This window comes from Ambystoma mexicanum, chromosome 2q, assembly GCF_040938575.1.
Source record: "Ambystoma mexicanum isolate Mex_15411 chromosome 2q, UKY_AmexF1_1, whole genome shotgun sequence".
Taxonomy (NCBI): domain Eukaryota; kingdom Metazoa; phylum Chordata; class Amphibia; order Caudata; family Ambystomatidae; genus Ambystoma; species Ambystoma mexicanum.
Genome location: NC_090924.1, coordinates 284,298,289 through 284,319,600, shown reverse-complemented (window position 1 = coordinate 284,319,600; position 21,312 = coordinate 284,298,289).

Below are 21,312 nucleotides of genomic sequence, written 5' to 3'. Positions count from 1 at the left end.
GGGGTGTAAGATGCATTTTTCGGGCCAAAAATGTTTTTGGGAATTTCAGGGGTCTAGGATGCGGGTTAATGCCCTTTTCAGGCTGCACATGTTTTTGGGACAATCAGAGCTCTCTGACACAGTTTTTGGGCCACCAACATTTTCTGTACTTTAGGGGGTCTACAATGCCTGTAAACCCTTTTTTGGGCCTCCAAAGTTTTCAAGATTATTGCAGGAATAAGATGCATTTTAAGGCATTTTGGGCTGCCAACATTTTTGAACTTTCAGGGGTGCAGGATGCATTTTTCATGCCCAAAATATTTTGGGGAATTTCAGGGGTCTAGCAGGCGGATTAATGCCCTTTTGGACTGCAAATGGTTTTGGGAAATTCAGAGCTCTCGGACACAGTTTTTGGGCCACCAACATTTTCTGGACTTTAGGGGGTCTAGGATGCCTGTAAATCCCTTTTTTGGGCCTCCAAAGTTTTAAAGATTATTGCAGGAATCAGATGGATTTTAAGGCATTTTTGGGCTGCCAACATTTTCTGAACTTTCAGGGGTGTAGGATACATTTTTCATGGCCAAAAACATTTTGGGGAATTTCAGGGGTCGAGCATGCCGGTTAATGCCCTTTTCAGACTGCAAATGTTTGTGGGACATGCAGAGCTCTCTGACACAGTTTGTGGGCCACCAACAGTTTCTGGACTTTAGGGGGTCTAGGATGCCTGCAAACCCCTTTTTTGGGCCTCCAAAGATTTCGAGATTATTGCAGAAATAATATGCATTTTAAGGCATTTTTTGGGTTGCCAACATTTTCTGAACTTTCAGGGGTGTAGGATGCATTTTTCGGGCCAAAAATGTTTTTGGGGAATTTCAGGGGTCTAGCATGCCAGTTAATGAACTTTTCAGACTGCAAATGTTTTTGGGACATGCAGAGCTCTCTGACACAGTTTTTGGGCCACCAACATTCTCTGGACTTTAGGGGGTCTAGGATGCCTGTAAACCCCTTTTTTGGGCCTCTAAAGTTTTCTACATTTTTGCAGGCCTAATATGTATTTTAAGGCCTTTTTGTGCTGCCAACATTTTCTGAACTTTCAGGGGTGTACGATGCATTTTTTGGGCCGAAAATGTTTTTGGAAATTTCAGGGTCTAGGATGCGGGTTAATGCCCTTTTCAGGCGGCAAATGTTTTTGGGACATTCAGAGCTCTTTGTCACAGTTTTTGGGCCACCAACATTTTCTGGACTTTAGGGGGTCTAGAATGCCTGTAAACCCCTTTTTTGGGCCTCCAAAGTTTTCAAGATTGTTGCAGGAATAGATGCATTTTAAGGCATTGTTTTGGCTGCCAACATTTTCTGAACTTTCAGGGGTGTAAGATGCATTTTTCGGGCCAAAAATGTTTTTGGGAATTTCAGGGGTCTAGGATGCGGGTTAATGCCCTTTTCAGGCTGCACATGTTTTTGGGACAATCAGAGCTCTCTGACACAGTTTTTGGGCCACCAACATTTTCTGTACTTTAGGGGGTCTACAATGCCTGTAAACCCTTTTTTGGGCCTCCAAAGTTTTCAAGATTATTGCAGGAATAAGATGCATTTTAAGGCATTTTGGGCTGCCAACATTTTTGAACTTTCAGGGGTGCAGGATGCATTTTTCATGCCCAAAATATTTTGGGGAATTTCAGGGGTCTAGCAGGCGGATTAATGCCCTTTTGGACTGCAAATGGTTTTGGGAAATTCAGAGCTCTCTGACACAGTTTTTGGGCCACCAACATTTTCTGGACTTTAGGGGGTCTAGGATGCCTGTAAACCCCTTTTTTGGGCCTCCAAAGTTTTCTACATTTTTGCAGGCCTAATATGTATTTTAAGGCCTGTTTTGTGCTGCCAACATTTTCTGAACTTTCAGGGATGTAGGATGCATTTTTCAGGCCAAAAATATTTTGGGGAATTTCAGGGGTCTAGCATGCCGGTTACTGGCATTGTCAGACTGCAAATGTTTTTGGGACATTCAGAGGTCTCTGTCACAGTTTTTGGGCCACCAACATTTCTGGCCTTTAGGGGGTCTAGGATACCTGTAAACTCCTTTTTTGGGCCTCTAAAGTTTTCGACATTTTTGTAGGCCTAAGAGGCATTTGAGGCCTTTTTTGGGCTGCCAACATTTTCTGAACTTTGAGGGGTGTAGGTTGCATTTTTCAGGCCAAAAATATTTTGGGGAATTTCAGGGGTCTAGCATGCCGGTTACTGGCCTTTTCAGGCTGCAAATGTTTTTGGGACATTCAGAGCCCTTTGTCACAGTTTTTGGGTCACCAACATTTTCTGGACTTTAGGGGGTCTAGGATGCCTGTAAACCCCTTTTTTGGGCCTCCAATGTTTTCAAGATTATTGCAGGAATAAGATAGTAAGATGCATTTTAAGGCATTTTTTTGGGCTGCCAACATTTTCTGAACTTTCAGGGGTGTAGGATGCATTTTTTGGTCCAAAAATGTTTTTGGGAATTTCAGGGGTCTAGCATGCAGGTTAATGCCCTTTTCAGACTGCAAATGTTTTTGGGACATTAAGAGCTCTTTGTCACAGTTTTTGGGCCACCAACATTTTCTGGACTTCAGGGGGATTACGATGCCTGTAAACCCCTTTTTTGGGCCTCCAAAGTTTTCAAGATTATTGCAGGAATAAGATGCATTTTAAGGCATTTTCAGGGGTGTAGGATGCATTTTTCGGGCCAAATATGTTTATGGTAATTTCAGGGGTCAAGGATGCGGGTTAATGCCCTTTTCAGACTGCAAATGTTTTTGAGACATTCAGAGCTCTCTGACATAGTTATTGGGCCACCAACATTTCTGGACTTAAGGGTGTCTAGGATACCTGTAAACCCCTTTTTTGGGCCTCTAAAGTTTTCGACATTTTTGTAGGCCTAAGAGGCATTTGAGGCCTTTTTGGGCTGCCAACATTTTCTGAACTTTCAGGGATGTAGGATGCATTTTTCGGGACAAACATGTTTTTGGGAACTTCAGGGTCTAGGATCCGGGTTAATGCCCTTTTCAGGCTGCCAATGTTTTTGGGACATTCAGAGCTCTTTGTCACAGTTTTTGGGCCACCAACATTTTCTGGACTTTAGGGGGTCTAGGATGCCTGTAAACCCCTTTTTTGGGCCTCCAAAGTTTTCAAGATTATTGCAGGAATAAGATGCATTTTAAGGCATTTTTTGGGCTGCCAACATTTTCTGAACTTTCAGGGGTGTAGGATGCATTTTTTGGTCCAAAAATGTTTTTGGGAATTTCAGCGGTCTAGGATGCTGGTTAATGCCCTTGTCAGGCTGCAAATGTTTTTGAGACATTCAGAGCTCTCTGACACAGTTTTTGAGCCACCAACATTTTCTGGACTTTAGGGGGTCTAGGATGCCTGTAAACCCCTTTTTTGGGCCTCCAAAGTTTCTACATTTTTGCAGGCCTAATATGTATTTTAAGGCCTCTTTTGTGCTGCCAATATTTTCTAGACTTTAGGGGGTTTACGATGCCTGTAAACCCCTTTTTTGGGCCTCCAAAGTTTTCAAGATTATTGCAGGAATAAGATGCATTTTAAGGCATTTTCAGGGGTGTAGGATGCATTTTTTGGTCCAAAAATGTTTTTGGGAATTTCAGGGGTCTAGGATGTGGGTTAATGGCCTTGTCGGCTGCAAATGTGTTTGAGACATTCAGAGCTCTCTGACACAGTTTTTGGGCCACCAAAATTTTCTGGACTTTAGGGTGTCTAGGATGCCTGTAAAACCCTTTTTTGGGCCTCTAAAGTTTTCGACATTTTTGTAGGCCTAAGAGGCATTTGAGGCCTTTTTGGGCTGCCAACATTTTCTGGACTTTCAGGGGTGTAGGATGCATTTTTTTGGGCCAGAAATGTTTTTGGGGAATTTCAGGGGTCTAGCATGCCAGTTAATGCACTTTTCAGACTGCAAATGTTTTTGGGACATGCAGAGCTCTCTGACACAGTTTTTGGGCCACCAACATTCTCTGGACTTTAGGGTTCTAGGATGCCTGTAAACCCCTTTTTTGGGCCTCCAAAGTTTTCAAGATTATTGCAGGAATAAGATGCATTTTAAGGCATTTTTTGGGCTGCCAACCTTTTCTGAACTTTCAGGGGTGTAGGATGCATTTTTTGGTCCAAAAATGTTTTTGGGAATTTCAGGGGTCTAGGATGCGGGTTAATGTCCTTGTCAGGTGGCAAATGTTTTTGAGACATTCAGAGATCTCTGACACAGTTTTTGGGCCACCAACATTTTCTGGACTTTAGGGGGTCTAGGATGCCTGTAAACCCATTTTTTAGGCCTCTAAAGTTTTCTACATTTTTGCAGGCCTAATATGTATTTTAAGGCCTTTTTTGTGCTGCCAAAATTTTCTGAACTTTCAGGGGTGTACGATGCATTTTTCGGGCCGAAAATGTTTTTGGAAATTTCAGGGGTCTAGGATGCGGGTTAATGCCCTTTTCAGGCTGCAAATGTTTTTGGGACATTCAGAGCTCTTTGTCACCGTTTTTGGGCCACCAACATTTTCTGGACTTTAGGGGGTCTAGAATGCCTGTAAACCCCTTTTTTGGGCCTCCAAAGTTTTAAAGATTATTGCAGGAATCAGATGGATTTTAAGGCATTTTTGGGCTGCCAACATTTTCTGAACTTTCAGGGGTGTAGGATACATTTTTCATGGCCAAAAACATTTTGGGGAATTTCAGGGGTCGAGCATGCCAGTTAATGCACTTTTCAGACTGCAAATGTTTTTGGGACATGCAGAGCTCTCTGACACAGTTTTTGGCCCACCAACATTCTCTGGACTCTAGGGGTCTAGGATGCCTGTAAACCCCTTTTTTGGGCCTCCAAAGTTTTCAAGATTATTGCAGGAATAATATGCATTTTAAGGCATTTTTTGCGCTGCCAACATTTTCAGAACTTTCAGGGGTGTAGAATGCATTTTTCGGGCCGAAAATGTTTTTGGAAATTTCATGGGTCTAGGATGCGGGTTAATGCCCTTTTCAGGCTGCAAATGTTTTTGGGACAATCAGAGCTCTCTGACACAGTTTTTGGGCCACCAACATTTTCTGGACTTTAGGGGGTCTACGATGCCTGTAAACCCCTTTTTTGGGCCTCTAATGTTTTCAAGATTATTGCAGGAATAAGATGCTTTTTAAGGCATTTTTTGGGTTGCCAAAATTTTCTGAACTTTCAGGGGTGTAGGATGCATTTTTCAGGCCAAAAATGTTTTTGGGAATTTCAGGGGTCTAGGATGCGGGTTAATGCCCTTTTCAGGCTGCAAATGTTTTTGGGACATTCAGAGCTCTTTGTCACAGTTTTTGGGCCACAAACATTTTCTGGACTTTTGGGGGGTCTAGGATGCCTGTAAACCCCTTTTTTGGGCCCCCAAAGTTTTCAAGATTGTTGCATGAATAAGATGCATTTCAAGGCATTCTTTGGGCTGCCAACATTTTCTGAAGTTTCAGGGGTGTAGGATGCATTTTTCGGCAACAAATGTTTTTGGGAATTTAAGGGGTCTAGGATGTGGGTTAATGCCCTTTTCAGACTGCAAATGTTTTTGGGACATTCAGAGCTCTCTGACACAGTTATTGGGCCACCAACATTTCTGGACTTTAGGGTGTCTAGGATGCCTGTAAACCCCTTTTTTGGGCCTCTAAAGTTTTCGACATTTTTGTAGGCCTAAGAGGCATTTGAGGCCTTTTTGGGCTGCCAACATTTTCTGAACTTTCAGGGGTGTAGGATGCATTTTTCAGGACAAAAATGTTTTTGGGAATTTCAGGGTCTAGGATCCGGGTTAATGCCCTTTTCAGGCTGCCAATGTTTTTGGGACATTCAGAGCTCTTTGTCACAGTTTTTGGGCCACCAACATTTTCTGGACTTTAGGGGGTCTAGGATGCCTGTAAACCCCTTTTTTGGGCCTCTAAAGTTTTCGACATTTTTGTAGGCCTAAGAGGCATTTGAGGCCTTTTTGGGCTGCCAACATTTTCTGAACTTTCAGGGGTGTAGGATGCATTTTTCAGGACAAAAATGTTTTTGGGAATTTCAGGGTCTAGGATCCGGGTTAATGCCCTTTTCAGGCTGCCAATGTTTTTGGGACATTCAGAGCTCTTTGTCACAGTTTTTGGGCCACCAACATTTTCTGGACTTTAGGGGGTCTAGGTTGCCTGTAAACCCCTTTTTTGGGCCTCTAAAGTTTTCTACATTTTTGCAGGTCTAATATGTATTTTAAGGCCTTTTTTGTGCTGCCATCATTTTCTGTTCTTTCAGGGGTGTACGATGCATTTTTCGGGCCGAAAATGTTTTTGGAAATTTCAGGGGTCTAAGATGCGGGTTAATGCCCTTTTCAGGCTGCAAATATTTTTGGGACATTCAGAGCTCTTTGTCACAGTTTCTGGGCCACCAACATTTTCTGGACTTCAGGGGGTCTACAATGCCTGTAAAACCCTTTTTTGGGCCTCCAAAGTTTTCAAGATTATTGCAGGAATAAGATGCATTTTAAGGCATTTTTGGGCTTCCAAGATTTTTGAACTTTCAGGGGTGTAGGATGCATTTTTCATGCCCAAAATATTTTGGGGAATTTCAGGGGTCCAGCAGGCGGATTCATGCCCTTTTGGACTGCAAATGGTTTTGGGAAATTCAGAGCTCTCGGACACAGTTTTTGGGTCACCAACATTTTCTGGACTTTAGGGGGTCTAGGATGCCTGTAAATCCCTTTTTTGGGCCTCCAAAGTGTTAAAGATTATTGCAGGAATAAGATGCATTTTAAGGCATTTTTTGGGTTGCCAACATTTTCTGAACTTTCAGGGGTGTAGGATGCATTTTTCGGGCCAAAAATGTTTTTGGGGAATTTCAGCGGTCTAGCATGCCAGTTAATGCACTTTTCAGACTGCAAATGTTTTTGGGACCTGCAGAGCTCTCTGACACAGTTTTTGGGCCACCAACATTCTCTGGACTCTAGGGGTCTAGGATGCCTGTAAACCCCTTTTTTTGGCCTCCAAAGTTTTCAAGGTTATTGCAGGAATAAGATGCATTTTAAGGCATTTTTTGTGCTGTCAAAATTTTCAGAACTTTCAGGGGTGTAGGATGCATTTTTCGGGCCGAAAATGTTTTTGGAAATTTCATGGGTCTAGGATGTGGGTTAATGCCCTTTTCAGGCTGCAAATGTTTTTGGGACAATCAGAGCTCTCTGACACAGTTTTTGGGCCACCAACATTTTCTGGACTTTAGGGTGTCTAGGATGCCTGTAAATCCCTTTTTTGGGCCTCTAAAGTTGTCGACATTTTTGTAGGCCTAAGAGGCATTTGAGGCCTTTTTGGGCTGCCAACATTTTCTGAACTTTCAGGGGTGTAGGATGCATTTCTCAGGACAAAAATGTTTTTGGGAATTTCAGGGTCTAGGATCCGGGTTAATGCCCTTTTCAGGCTGCCAATGTTTTTGGGACATTCATAGCTCTTTGCCACAGTTTTTGGGCCACCAACATTTTCTGGACTTTAGGGGGTCTAGGATGCCTGTAAACCCCTTTTTTAGGCCCCCAAAGTTTTCAAGATTGTTGCATGAATAAGATGCATTTTAAGGCATTCTTTGGGCTGCCAACATTTTCTGAAGTTTCAGGGGTGTAGGATGCATTTTTCGGCAACAAATGTTTTTGGGAATTTAAGGGGTCTAGGATGCGGGTTAATGCCCTTTTCAGACTGCAAATGTTTTTGGGACATTCAGAGTTCTGTGACACAGTTATTGGGCCACCAACATTTCTGGACTTTAGGGTGTGTAGGATGCCTGTAAAACCCTTTTTTGGGCCTCTAAAGTTTTCGACATTTTTGTAGGCCTAAGAGGCATTTGAGGCCTTTTTGAGCTGCCAACATTTTCTGAACTTTCAGGGGTGTAGGATGCATTTTTTGGTCCAAAAATGTTTTTGGGAATTTAAGGGGTCTAGGATGCGGGTTAATGCCCTTTTCAGACTGCAAATGTTTTTGGGACATTCAGAGCTCTGTGACACAGTTATTGGGCCACCAACATTTCTGGACTTTAGGGTGTGTAGGATGCCTGTAAAACCCTTTTTTGGGCCTCTAACGTTTTCGACATTTTTGTAGGCCTAAGTGGCATTTGAGGCCTGTTTTGTGCTGCCAACATTTTCTGGACTTTAGGGGTTTTACGATGCCTGTAAACCCCTTTTTTGGGCCTCCAAAGTTTTCAAGATTATTGCAGGAATAAGATGCATTTTAAGGCATTTTCAGGGGTGTAGGATGCATTTTTAGGGCCAAAAATGTTTTTGCGAATTTCAGGGGTCTAGTATGCGGGTTAATGCCCTTGTCAGGCTGCAAATGTTTTTGGGACATTCAGAGCTCTTTGTCACAGTTTTTGGGCCACCAACATTTTCTCGACTTTAGGGGGTCTAGGATACATTTTTCGGGCCAAAAATGTTTTTGGGAATTTAAGGGGTCTAGGATGCGGGTTAATGCCCTGTTCAGGCTGCAAATGTTTTTGGGACATTCAAAGCTCTCTGACACTGTTTTTGGGCACCAACATTTTCTGGACTTTAGGGGGTCTACGATGCCGGTAAATCCCTTTTTTGGGCCGCTAAAATTTTCTACATTTTTGTAGGGCTAAGAGGCATTTAAGGCCTTTTTTGGGCTGCCAACATTTTCTGAACTTTCAGGGGTGTAGGATGCATTTTTCGTGCCCAAAATATTTTGGGGAATTTCAGGGGTCTAGCCTGCAGGTTAATGCCCCTTTCAGACTGCAAATGTTTTTGGGACATTCAGAGCTCTTTGTCACAGTTTTTGGGCCATAAACATTTTCTGGACTTTAGGGGGTTTACGATGCCTGTAAACCCCTTTTTTGGGCCTCCAAAGTTTTCAAGATTATTGCAGGAATAAGATGCATTTTAAGGCATTTTCAGGGGTGTGGGATGCATTTTTCAGGCCAAAAATGTTTTTGGGAATTTCAGGGGTCTAGGATGCGAGTTAATGCCCTTTTCAGACTGCAAATGTTTTTGAGACATTCAGAGCTCTCTGACACAGTTATTGGGCCACCAACATTTCTGGACTTTAGGGTGTCTAGGATACCTCTAAACCCCTTTTTTGGACCTCTAAAGTTTTGGACATTTTTGTAGGCCTAAGAGGCATTTGAGGCCTTTTTGGACTGCCAACATTTTCTGAACTTTCAGGGATGTAGGATGCATTTTTCGGGACAAAAATGTTTTTGGGAACTTCAGGGTCTAGGATCCGGGTTAATGCCCTTTTCAGGCTGCCAATATTTTTGGGACATTCAGAGCTCTTTGTCACAGTTTTTGGGCCACCAACATTTTCTGGACTTTAGGGGGTCTAGGATGCCTGTAAACCCCTTTTTTGGGCCTCCAAAGTTTTCAAGATTATTGCAGATATAAGATGCATTTTAAGGCATTTTTTGGGCTGCCAACATTTTCTGAACTTTCAGGGGTGTAGGATGCATTTTTTGGTCCAAAAATGTTTTTGGGAATTTCAGGGGTCTAGGATGCGGGTTTATGTCCTTGTCAGGCTGCAAATGTTTTTGAGACATTCAGAGACCTCTGACACAGTTTTTGGGCCACCAACATTTTCTGGACTTTAGGGGGTCTTTGATGCCTGTAAACCCCTTTTTTGGACCTCCAAAGTTTTCTACATTTTTGCAGGCCTAATATGTATTTTAAGGCCTGTTTTGTGCTGCCAACATTTTCTGAACTTTCAGGGATGTAGGATGCATTTTTCAGGCCAAAAATATTTTGGGGAATTTCAGGGGTCTAGCATGCCGGTTAATGGCCTTGTCAGACTGCAAATGTTTTTGGGACATTCAGAGCTCTCTGTCACCGTTTTTGGGCCACCAACATTTCTGGCCTTTAGGGGGTCTAGGATGCCTGTAAAACCCATTTTTGGGCCTCTAATGTTTTCGACATTTTTGTAGGCCTAAGAGGCATTTGAGGCCTTTTTGGGCTGCCAACATTTTCTGAACTTTCAGGGGTGTAGGATGCATTTTTCGGGCCAAAAAAGTTTTTGGGGAATTTCAGGGGTCTAGCATGCCAGTTAATGCATTTTTCAGACTACAAATGTTTTTGGGACATGCAGAGCTCTCTGACACAGTTTTTGGGCCACCAACATTCTCTGGACTTTAGGGTTCTAGGATGCCTGTAAACCCCTTTTTTGGGCCTCCAAAGTTTTCAAGATTATTGCAGGAATAAGATGCATTTTAAGGCATTTTTTGGGCTGCCAACCTTTTCTGAACTTTCAGGGGTGTAGGATGCATTTTTTGGTCCAAAAATGTTTTTGGGAATTTCAGGGGTCTAGGATGCGGGTTAATGTCCTTGTCAGGCTGCAAATGTTTTTGAGACATTCAGAGATCTCTGACACAGTTTTTGGGCCACCAACATTTTCTGGACTTTAGGGGGTTTAGGATGCCTGTAAACCCATTTTTTAGGCCTCTAAAGTTTTCTACATTTTTGCAGGCCTAATATGTATTTTAAGGCCTTTTTTGTGCTGCCAAAATTTTCTGAACTTTCAGGGGTGTACGATGCATTTTTCGGGCCGAAAATGTTTTTGGAAATTTCAGGGGTCTAGGATGCGGGTTAATGCCCTTTTCAGGCTGCAAATGTTTTTGGGACATTCAGAGCTCTTTGTCACCGTTTTTGGGCCACCAACATTTTCTGGACTTTAGGGGGTCTAGAATGCCTGTAAACCCCTTTTTTGGGCCTCCAAAGTTTTAAAGATTATTGCAGGAATCAGATGGATTTTAAGGCATTTTTGGGCTGCCAACATTTTCTGAACCTACAGGGGTGTAGGATACATTTTTCATGGCCAAAAACATTTTGGGGAATTTCAGGGGTCGAGCATGCCAGTTAATGCACTTTTCAGACTGCAAATGTTTTTGGGACATGCAGAGCTCTCTGACACAGTTTTTGGCCCACCAACATTCTCTGGACTCTAGAGGTCTAGGATGCCTGTAAACCCCTTTTTTGGGCCTCCAAAGTTTTCAAGATTATCGCAGGAATAAGATGCATTTTAAGGCATTTTTTGGGCTGCCAACCTTTTCTGAACTTTCAGGGGTGTAGGATGCATTTTTTGGTCCAAAAATGTTTTTGGGAATTTCAGGGGTCTAGGATGCGTGTTAATGTCCTTGTCAGGCTGCAAATGTTTTTGAGACATTCAGAGATCTCTGACACAGTTTTTGGGCCACCAACATTTTCTGGACTTTAGGGGGTCTTTGATGCCTGTAAACCCCTTTTTTGGGGCTCCAAAGTTTTCAAGATCATTGCAGGAATAAGATGCATTTTAAGGCATTTTTTGGGTTGCCAACATTTTCTGAACTTTCAGGGGTGTAGGATGCCTTTTTCGGGCCAAAAATGTTTTTGGGAATTTCAGGGGTTTAGGATGCGGGTTAATGCCCTTTTCAGGCTGCAAATGTTTTTGGGACATTCAGAGCTCTTTGTCACAGTTTTTGGGCCACCAAAATTTTCTGGACTTTAGGGGGTCTAGGATGCCTGTAAACCCATTTTTTGGGCCTCTAAAGTTTTCTACATTTTTGCAGGCCTAATATGTATTTTAAGGCCTTTTTTGTGCTGCCAAAATTTTCTGAACTTTCAGGGGTGTACGATGCATTTTTCGGGCCGAAAATGTTTTTGGAAATTTCAGGGGTCTAGGATGCGGGTTAATGCCCTTTTCAGGCTGCAAATGTTTTTGGGACATTCAGAGCTCTTTGTCACCGTTTTTGGGCCACCAACATTTTCTGGACTTTAGGGGGTCTAGAATACCTGTAAACCCCTTTTTTGGGCCTCCAAAGTTTTAAAGATTATTGCAGGAATCAGATGGATTTTAAGGCATTTTTGGGCTGCCAACATTTTCTGAACTTTCAGGGGTGTAGGATACATTTTTCATGGCCAAAAACATTTTGGGGAATTTCAGGGGTCGAGCATGCCAGTTAATGCACTTTTCAGACTGCAAATGTTTTTGGGACATGCAGAGCTCTCTGACACAGTTTTTGTACAACCAACATTCTCTGGACTTTAGGGGGTCTTTGATGCCTGTAAACCCCTTTTTTGGGGCTCCAAAGTTTTCAAGATCATTGCAGGAATAAGATGCATTTTAAGGCATTTTTTGGGTTGCCAACATTTTCTGAACTTTCAGGGGTGTAGGATGCCTTTTTCGGGCCAAAAATGTTTTTGGGAATTTCAGGGGTCTAGGATGCGGGTTAATGCCCTTTTCAGGCTGCAAATGTTTTTGGGACATTCAGAGCTCTTTGTCACAGTTTTTGGGCCACAAACATTTTCTGGACTTTTGGGGGGTCTAGGATGCCTGTAAACCCCTTTTTTGGGCCCCCAAAGTTTTCAAGATTGTTGCATGAATAAGATGCATTTCAAGGCATTCTTTGGGCTGCCAACATTTTCTGAAGTTTCAGGGGTGTAGGATGCATTTTTCGGCAACAAATGTTTTTGGGAATTTAAGGGGTCTAGGATGTGGGTTAATGCCCTTTTCAGACTGCAAATGTTTTTGGGACATTCAGAGCTCTCTGACACAGTTATTGGGCCACCAACATTTCTGGACTTTAGGGTGTCTAGGATGCCTGTAAACCCCTTTTTTGGGCCTCTAAATTTTTCGACATTTTTGTAGGCCTAAGAGGCATTTGAGGCCTTTTTGGGCTGCCAACATTTTCTGAACTTTCAGGGGTGTAGGATGCATTTTTCAGGACAAAAATGTTTTTGGGAATTTCAGGGTCTAGGATCCGGGTTAATGCCCTTTTCAGGCTGCCAATGTTTTTGGGACATTCAGAGCTCTTTGTCACAGTTTTTGGGCCACCAACATTTTCTGGACTTTAGGGGGTCTAGGATGCCTGTAAACCCCTTTTTTGGGCCTCTAAAGTTTTCGACATTTTTGTAGGCCTAAGAGGCATTTGAGGCCTTTTTGGGCTGCCAACATTTTCTGAACTTTCAGGGGTGTAGGATGCATTTTTCAGGACAAAAATGTTTTTGGGAATTTCAGGGTCTAGGATCCGGGTTAATGCCCTTTTCAGGCTGCCAATGTTTTTGGGACATTCAGAGCTCTTTGTCACAGTTTTTGGGCCACCAACATTTTCTGGACTTTAGGGGGTCTAGGTTGCCTGTAAACCCCTTTTTTGGGCCTCTAAAGTTTTCTACATTTTTGCAGGTCTAATATGTATTTTAAGGCCTTTTTTGTGCTGCCAACATTTTCTGAACTTTCAGGGGTGTCCGATGCATTTTTCGGGCCGGAAATGTTTTTGGAAATTTCAGGGGTCTAGGATGCGGGTTAATGCCCTTTTTAGGCTGCAAATGTTTTTGGGACATTCAGAGCTCTTTGTCACAGTTTTTGGGCCACCAACATTTTCTGGACTTTAGGGGGTCTGGGATGCCTGTAAACCCCTTTTTTGGGGCTCCAAAGTTTTCAAGATCATTACAGGAATAAGATGCATTTTAAGGCATTTTTTGGGTTGCAACATTTTCTTAACTTTCAGGGGTGTAGGATGCATTTTTCGGGCCAAAAATGTTTTTGGGAATTTCAGGGGTCTAGGATGCGGGTTAATGCCCTTTTCAGGCTGCAAATGTTTTTGGGACATTCAGAGCTCTCTGACACTGTTTTTGGGCACCAACATTTTCTGGACTGGGGTCTACGATGCCTTTAAACCCCTTTTTTGGGCCTCTAAAGTTTTCTACATTTTTGTAGGCCTAAGAGGCATTTAAGGCCTTTTTTGGGCTGCCAACATTAGCTGAACTTTCAGGGGTGTGGGATGCATTTTTTTCGTGCCCAAAATATTTTGAGGAATTTCAGAGGTCTAGCATGCCGGTTAATGCCCTTTTCAGACTGCAAATGTTTTTGGGACATTCAGAGCTCTCTGACACAGTTGTTGGGCCACCAACATTTTCTGGACTTTAGGGGGTCTAGGATGCCTGTAACCCCCTTTTTTGGGCCTCCAAAGTTTTCAAGATTCTTGCAGGAATAAGATGCATTTGAAGGCATTTTTTGCGCTGCCAACATTTTGGGAACTTTCGGGGGTGTAGGATGCATTTTTTGTGCCCAAAATGTTTTGGGGAATTTCAGGGGTCTAGCATGCCGGTTAATGCCCTTTTCAGACTACACATGGTTTTGGGAAATTCAGAGATCTCTGACACAGTTTTTGGGCCACCAACATTTTTCTAGACTTAAGGGGGTCTAGGATGCCTGTAAACCCCTTTTTTGGGCCTCCAAATATTTCAAGATTATTGCAGGAATAAGATGCATTTTAAGGCATTTTTTGGGTTGCCAACATTTTCTGAACTTTCAGGGGTGTAGGATGCATTTTTCGGGCCAAAAATGTTTTTGGGAATTTCAGGGGTCTGGGATTCAGGTTAATGCTCTTTTCAGACTGCAAATGTTTATGGGACATTCAGAGCTCTCTGACACCGTTTTTGGGCAGCAACATTTTCTGGACTATAGGGGGTCTACGATGCCTGTAAACCCCTTTTTTGGGCCTCTAATGTTTCCTAAATTTTTGTAGGCCTAAGAGGCATTTAAGGCCTTTTTTAGGCTGCCAACATTTTCTGAACTTGCAGGGATGTAGGATGCATTTTTCGGGCCAAAAATATTTTGGGGAATTTCAGGGGTCTAGCATGCCAATTAATGCCCTTTTGAGACTGCAAATGTTTGTTGGACATTCAGAGCTCTCTGACACAGTTTGTGGGCCACCAACATTTTCTGGACTTTAGGGGGTCTAGGATGCCTGTAAACTCCTTTTTTGGGCCTCCAAAGTTTTCAAGATTATTGCAGGAATAAGATGCATTTTAAGGCATTTTATGGGCTGCCATCATTTTCTGAACTTTCAGGGGTGTAGGATGCATTTTTCGGGCCAAAAATGTTTTGGGGAATTTAAGGGGTCTAGGATGCGGGTTAATGCCCTGTTCAGGCTGCAAATGTTTTTGGGACATTCAGAGCTCTCTGACACTGTTTTTGGGCACCAACATTTTCTGGACTTTAGGGGGTCTACGATGCCTATAAACCCCTTTTTTGGGCCTCTAAAGTTTTCTACATTTGTGTACGCCTAAGAGGCATTTAAGGCCTTTTTTGGGCTGCCAACATTTTCTGAACTTTCAGGGGTGTAGGATGCATTTTTCGTGCCCAAAATATTTTGGGGAATTTCAGGGGTCTAGCATGCAGGTTAATGCCCTTTTCAGACTGCAAATGGTTTTGGGAAATTCAGAGCTCTCTGACACAGTTTTTGGGCCACCAACATTTTCTGGACTTTAGGGGGTCTAGGATGCATGTAAACCCCTTTTTTGGGCCTCCAAACTTTTCTACATTTTTGCAGGCCTAATATGTATTTTAAGGCCTTTTTTGTGCTGCCAACATTTTCTGAACTTTCAGGGATATAGGATGCATTTTTCGGGCCAAAAATATTTTGGGGAATTTCAGGGGTCTAGCATGCCGGTTAATGCCCTTTTAAGACTGCAAATGGTTTTGGGAAATTCAGAGCTCTCGGGCACAGTTTTTGGGCCACCAACATTTTCTGGACTTTAGGGGGTCTAGGATGCCTGTAAACCCCTTTTTTGGGCCTCTAAAGTTTTCTACATTTTTGCAGGCCTAATATGTATTTTAAGGCCTTTTTTTAACTTTCAGGGGTGTAGGATGCATTTTTCATGCCCAAAATATTTTGGGGAATTTCAGGGGTCTAGCATGCGGGTTAATGTCCTTTTCAGACTGCACATGGTTTTGGGAAATTCAGAGGTCTCTGACACCGTTTTTGGGCCACCAACATTTTCTAGACTTTAGGGGGTCTAGGATGCCTGTAAACCCCTTTTTTGGGCCTCCAAAGTTTTCAAGATTATTGCAGGAATCAGATGCATTCTAAGGCATTTTTTTTGGGCTGCCAACATTTTCTGAACTTTCAGGGGTGTAGGATGCCTGTAAACCCCTTTTTTGGACCTCTAAAGTTTTCTACATTTTTGCAGGCCTAAAATGTATTTTAAGGCCTTTTTTTAACTTTCAGTGGTGTAGGATGCATTTTTCGTGCCCAAAATATTTTGGGGAATTTCAGGGGTCTATCATGCGGGTTAATGCCCTTTTCAGACTGCACATGGTTTTGGGAAATTAGAGATCTCTGACACCGTTTTTGGGCCACCAACATTTTCTAGACTTTAGGGGGTCTACGATGCCTGTAAACCCCTTTTTTGGGCCTCCAAAGTTTTCAAGATTATTGCAGGAATAAGATGCATTTTAAGGCATTTTCAGGGGTGTGGGATGCATTTTTAGGGCCAAAAATGTTTTTGGGAATTTCAGGGGTCTAGGATGCGGGTTAATGCCCTTGTCAGGCTGCAAATGTTTTTGAGACATTCAGATCTCTCTGACACAGTCTTTGGCCCACCAACATTTTCTGGACTTTAGGGGGTCTAGGATGCCTGTAAACCCCTTTTCTGGGCCTCCAAAGTTTTCTACATTTTTGCAGACCTAATATGTATTTTAAGGCCTTTTTTGTGCTGCCAACATTTTCTGAACTTTCTGGGATGTAAGATGCATTTTTCAGGCCAAAAATGTTTTTGGGACATTCAGAGCTCTTTGTCACAGTTTTTGGGCCACCAACATTTTCTGGACTTTAGGGGGTCTAGGATGCCTGTAAACCCCTTTTTTGGGCCTCCAAAGTTATCAAGATTGTTGCAGGAATAAGATGCATTTTATGGCCTTTTTTGGGATGCCAACATTTCTGAACTTTCAGGGGTGTAGGATGCATTTTTCGGGCCATAAATGTTTTTAGGAATTTCAGGGGTCTACGATGTGGGTTAATGCCCTTTTCAGACTGCAAAAGTTTTTGGGAAATTCAGAGCTCTCTGACAAAGTCTTTGAGCCACCAACATTTTCTGGACTTTAGGGGGTCTGGGATGCCTGTAAACCCCATTTTTGAGCCTCCAAATTTTTAAAGATTATTGCAGGAATCATATGCATTTTAAGGCATTTTTTGTGCTGCCAACATTTTCTGAACTTTCAGGGATATAGGATGCATTTTTCGGGCCAAAAATGCTTTTGGGAATTTCAGGGGTCTAGGATCTGGGTTAATGCCCTTTTCAGGCTGCAAATGTTTTTGGGACATTCAGAGCTCTTTGTCACAGTTTTTGGGCCACCAACATTTTCTGGACTTTAGGGGGTCTAGGATGCCTGTAAACCCCTTTTTTGGGCCTCCAAAGTTATCAAGATTATTGCAGGAATAAGATGCATTTTATGGCCTCTTTTGGGATGCCAACATTTCTGAACATTCAGGGGTATAGGATGCATTTTTCGGGCCAAAAATGTTTTTAGGATTTTCAGGGGTCTAGGATGCGGGTTAATGCCCTTTTCAGGCTGCAAATGTTTTTGGGACATTCAGAGCTCTTTGTCAAAGTTTTTGGGCCACCAACATTTTCTGGACTTTAGGGGGTCTAGGATACCTGTAAACCCCTTTTTTGGGCCTCCAAAGTTTTCAAGATGTTTGCAGGAATAAGATGCATTTTATGGCCTTTTTTGGGATGCCAACATTTTCTGAACTTTCAGGGGTGTAGGATGCATTTTTCGTGCCATAAATGTTTTTAGGAATTTCAGGGGTCTACGATGCGGGTTAATGCCCTTTTCAGGCTGCAAATGTTTTTGGGACATTCAGAGCTCTCTGACACCGTTTTTGGGGACCAACATTTTCTGGACTTTAGGGGCTCTAGGATGTCTGTAAACCCCTTTTTGGGACCTCCAAAGTGCTCTACATTTTTGCAGGCCTAATATGTATTTTAAGGCCTTTTTTGTGCTGCCAACATTTTCTGAACTTTCAGGGGTGTAGGATGCATTTTTCGTGCCCAAAATATTTTGGGGAATTTCAGGGGTTTAGCATGCAGATTAATGCCGTTTTCAGACTGCAAATGGTTTTGAGAAATTCAGAGCTCTCTGACACAGTTTTTGTGCCACTAACATTTTCTGGACTTTAGGGGGTCTAGGTTGCCTGTAAACCCCTTTTTTGGGCCTCCAACGTTTTCAAGATTATTGCAGGATGAAGATGCATTTTAAGGTATTTTTGGGGTTGCCAACATTTTCTGAACTTTCAGGGGTGTAGGATGCATTTTTCGGGCCAAAAATGTTTTTGGGAATTTCAGGGGTCTAGGATTCGGGTTAATGCCCTTTTTAGGCTGCAAATGTTTTTGGGACATTCAGAGCTCTCTGACACAGTTTGTGGACCACCAACATTTTCTGGGCTTTAGGGGGTTCACGATGCCTGTAAACCCCTTTTTGGGGCCTCCAAAATTTTTCAATATTGTTACAGGAATGAGATGCATTTTAAGGCATTTTCAATGGTGTTGGATGCATTTTTAGGGCCAAAAATGTTTTTGGGAATTTCAGGGGTCTAGGATGCGGGTTAATGCCCTTGTCAGGCTGCAAATGTTTTTGAGATATTCAGAGCTCTCTGACACAGTTTTTGGGCCACCAACTTTTTCTGGACTTTAGGGGGTCTAGGATGCCTGTAAACCCCTTTTTTGGGCCTCCAAAGTTTTCTACATTTTTGCAGGCCTAATATGTATTTTAAGGCCTTTTTTGTGCTGCCAACATTTTCTGAACTTTCTGGGATGTAGGATGCATTTTTTAGGCCAAAAGAATTTTGGGGAATTTCAGGGGTCTACCATGCCAGTTAATGCACTTTTCAGACTGCAAATGTTTTAGGGACATTCAGAGCTCTCTGACACAGTTTTCGGGCCACCAACATTCTCTGGACTTTAGGGGGTCTAGAATGCCTGTAACCCCCTTTTTTTGGGCCTCCAAAGTTTTCAAGATTATTGCAGGAATAAGATGCATTTTAAGGCATTTTTTTGGCTGCCATCATTTTCTGAACTTTCAGGGGTGTAGGATGCATTTTTCGGGCCAAAAATGTTTTGGAGAATTTAAGTGGTCTAGGATGCGGGTTAATGCCCTGTTCAGGCTGCAAATGTTTTTGGGACATTCAGAGCTCTCTGACACTGTTTTTGGGCACCAACATTTTCTGGACTTTAGGGGGTCTACGATGCCTGTAAACCCCTTTTTTGGGCCTCTAAAGTTTTCTACATTTGTGTAGGCCTAAGAGGCATTTAAGGCCTTTTTTGGGCTGCCAACATTTTCTGAACTTTCAGGGGTGTAGGATGCATTTTTCGTGCCCAAAATATTTTGGGGAATTTCAGGGGTCTAGCATGCAGGTTAATGCCCTTTTCAGACTGCAAATGGTTTTGGGAAATTCAGAGCTCTCTGACACAGTTTTTGGGCCACCAACATTTTCTGGACTTTAGGGGGTTTACGATGCCTGTAAACCCCTTTTTGGGCCTCCAAAGTTTTCAAGATTATTGCAGGAATGAGATGCATTTTAAGGCATTTTCAGGGGTGTAGGATGCATTTTTAGGGCCAAAAATGTTTTTGGGAATTTCAGGGGTCTAGCATGCCGGTTAATGCCCTTTTCAGACTGCAAATGTTTTTGGGACATTCAGAGCTCTCTGTCACAGTTTTTGTGCCACCAACATTTCTGGCCTTAGGGGGTCTAGGATGCCTGTAAACTCCTTTTTTGGGACTCTAAAGTTTTCGACATTTTTGTAGGCCTAAGAGGCATTTGAGGCCTTTTTTGGGCTGCCAACATTTTCTGAACTTTCAGGAGTGTAGGATGCATTTTTCATGCCCAAAATATTTTGGGGAATTTCAGGTGTCTAGCATGCGGGTTAATGCCCTTTTCAGACTGCAAATGGTTTTGGGAAATTCAGAGCTCTTTGTCACAGTTTTTGGGTCACCAACATTTTCTGGACTTTCAGGGGTCTAGGATGCCTGTAAACCCCTTTTTTGGGCCTGTAAAGTTTTCTACATTTTTGCAAGCCTAATATGTATTTTAAGGCCTTTTTTTAACTTTCAGGGGTGTAGCATGCATTTTTCATGCCCAAAATATTTTGAGGAATTTCAGGGGTCTAGCATGCGGGTTAATGTCCTTTTCAGACTGCACATGGTTTTGGGAAATTCAGAGGTCTCTGACACCGTTTTTGGGCCACCAACATTTTCTGGACTTTCAGGGGTCTAGGAAGCCTGTAAATCCCTTTTTTGGGCCTCCAAAGTTATCAAGATTTTTGCAGGAATAAGACGCATTTTATGGCCTTTTTTGGGATGCCAACATTTTCTGAACTTTCAGGGGTGTAGGATGCATTTTTCGTGCCATAAATGTTTTTAGGAATTTCAGGGGTCTACGATGCGGGTTAATGCCCTTTTCAGACTGCAATTGTTTTTGGGAAATTCAGAGCTCTCTGACACAGTTTTTGTGCCACCAACATTTACTGGACTTTACGGGGTCTAGGATGCCTGTAAACCCCTTTTTTGGGCCTCCAAAGTTTTAAAGATTATTGCAGGAATCAGATGGATTTTAAGGCATTTTTGGCGCTGCCAACATTTTCTGAACTTTCAGGGGTGTAGGATGCATTTTTCATGCCCAAAATATTTTGGGGAATTTCAGGTGTCTAGCATGCGGGTTAATGGGCTTTTCAGACTGCAAATGGTTTTGGGAAATTCAGAGCTCTCGGACACAGTTTTTGGGCCACCAACATTTTCTGGACTTTAGGGGGTCTAGGATACCTGTAAACCCCTTTTTTGGGCCTCCAAAGCTTTCAAGATTATTGCAGGAATGAGATGCATTTTAAGGCATTTTCAGGGGCGTAGGATGCATTTTTAGGGCCAAAAATGTTTTTGGGAATTTCAGGGGTCTAGGATGCGGGTTAATGCCCTTTTCAGACTGCAAATGTTTTTGAGACATTCAGAGCTATCTGACACAGTTTTTGGGCCGCCAACATTTTCTGGACTTTAGGGGGTCTAGGATGCCTGTAAACCCCTTTTTTGGGCCTCCAAAGTTTTCAAGATTATTGCAGGAATAAGATGCATTTTAAGGCATTTTTTGGGCTGCCAACATTTTCTAAACCTTCAGGGGTGTAGGATGCATTTTTCGGGCCAAAAATGTTTTTGGGAATTTCAGGGGTCTAGGATTTGGGTGAATGCCCTTTTCAGGCTGCAAATGTTTTTGGGACATTCAGAGCTCTTTGTCACAGTTTTTGGGTCACCAACATTTTCTGGACTTTCAGGGGTCTAGGATGCCTGTAAATTCCTTTTTTGGGCCTCCAAAGTTATCAAGATTTTTGCAGGAATAAGATGCATTTCATGGCCTTTTTTGGGATGCCAACATGTTCTGAACTTTCAGGGGTGTAGGATGCATTTTCCGGGCTATAAATGTTTTTAGGAATTTCAGGGGTCTACGATGCGGCTTAATGCCCTTTTCAGACTGCAAATGTTTTTGGGAAATTCAGAGCTCTCTGACACAGTTTTTGGGCCACCAACAAT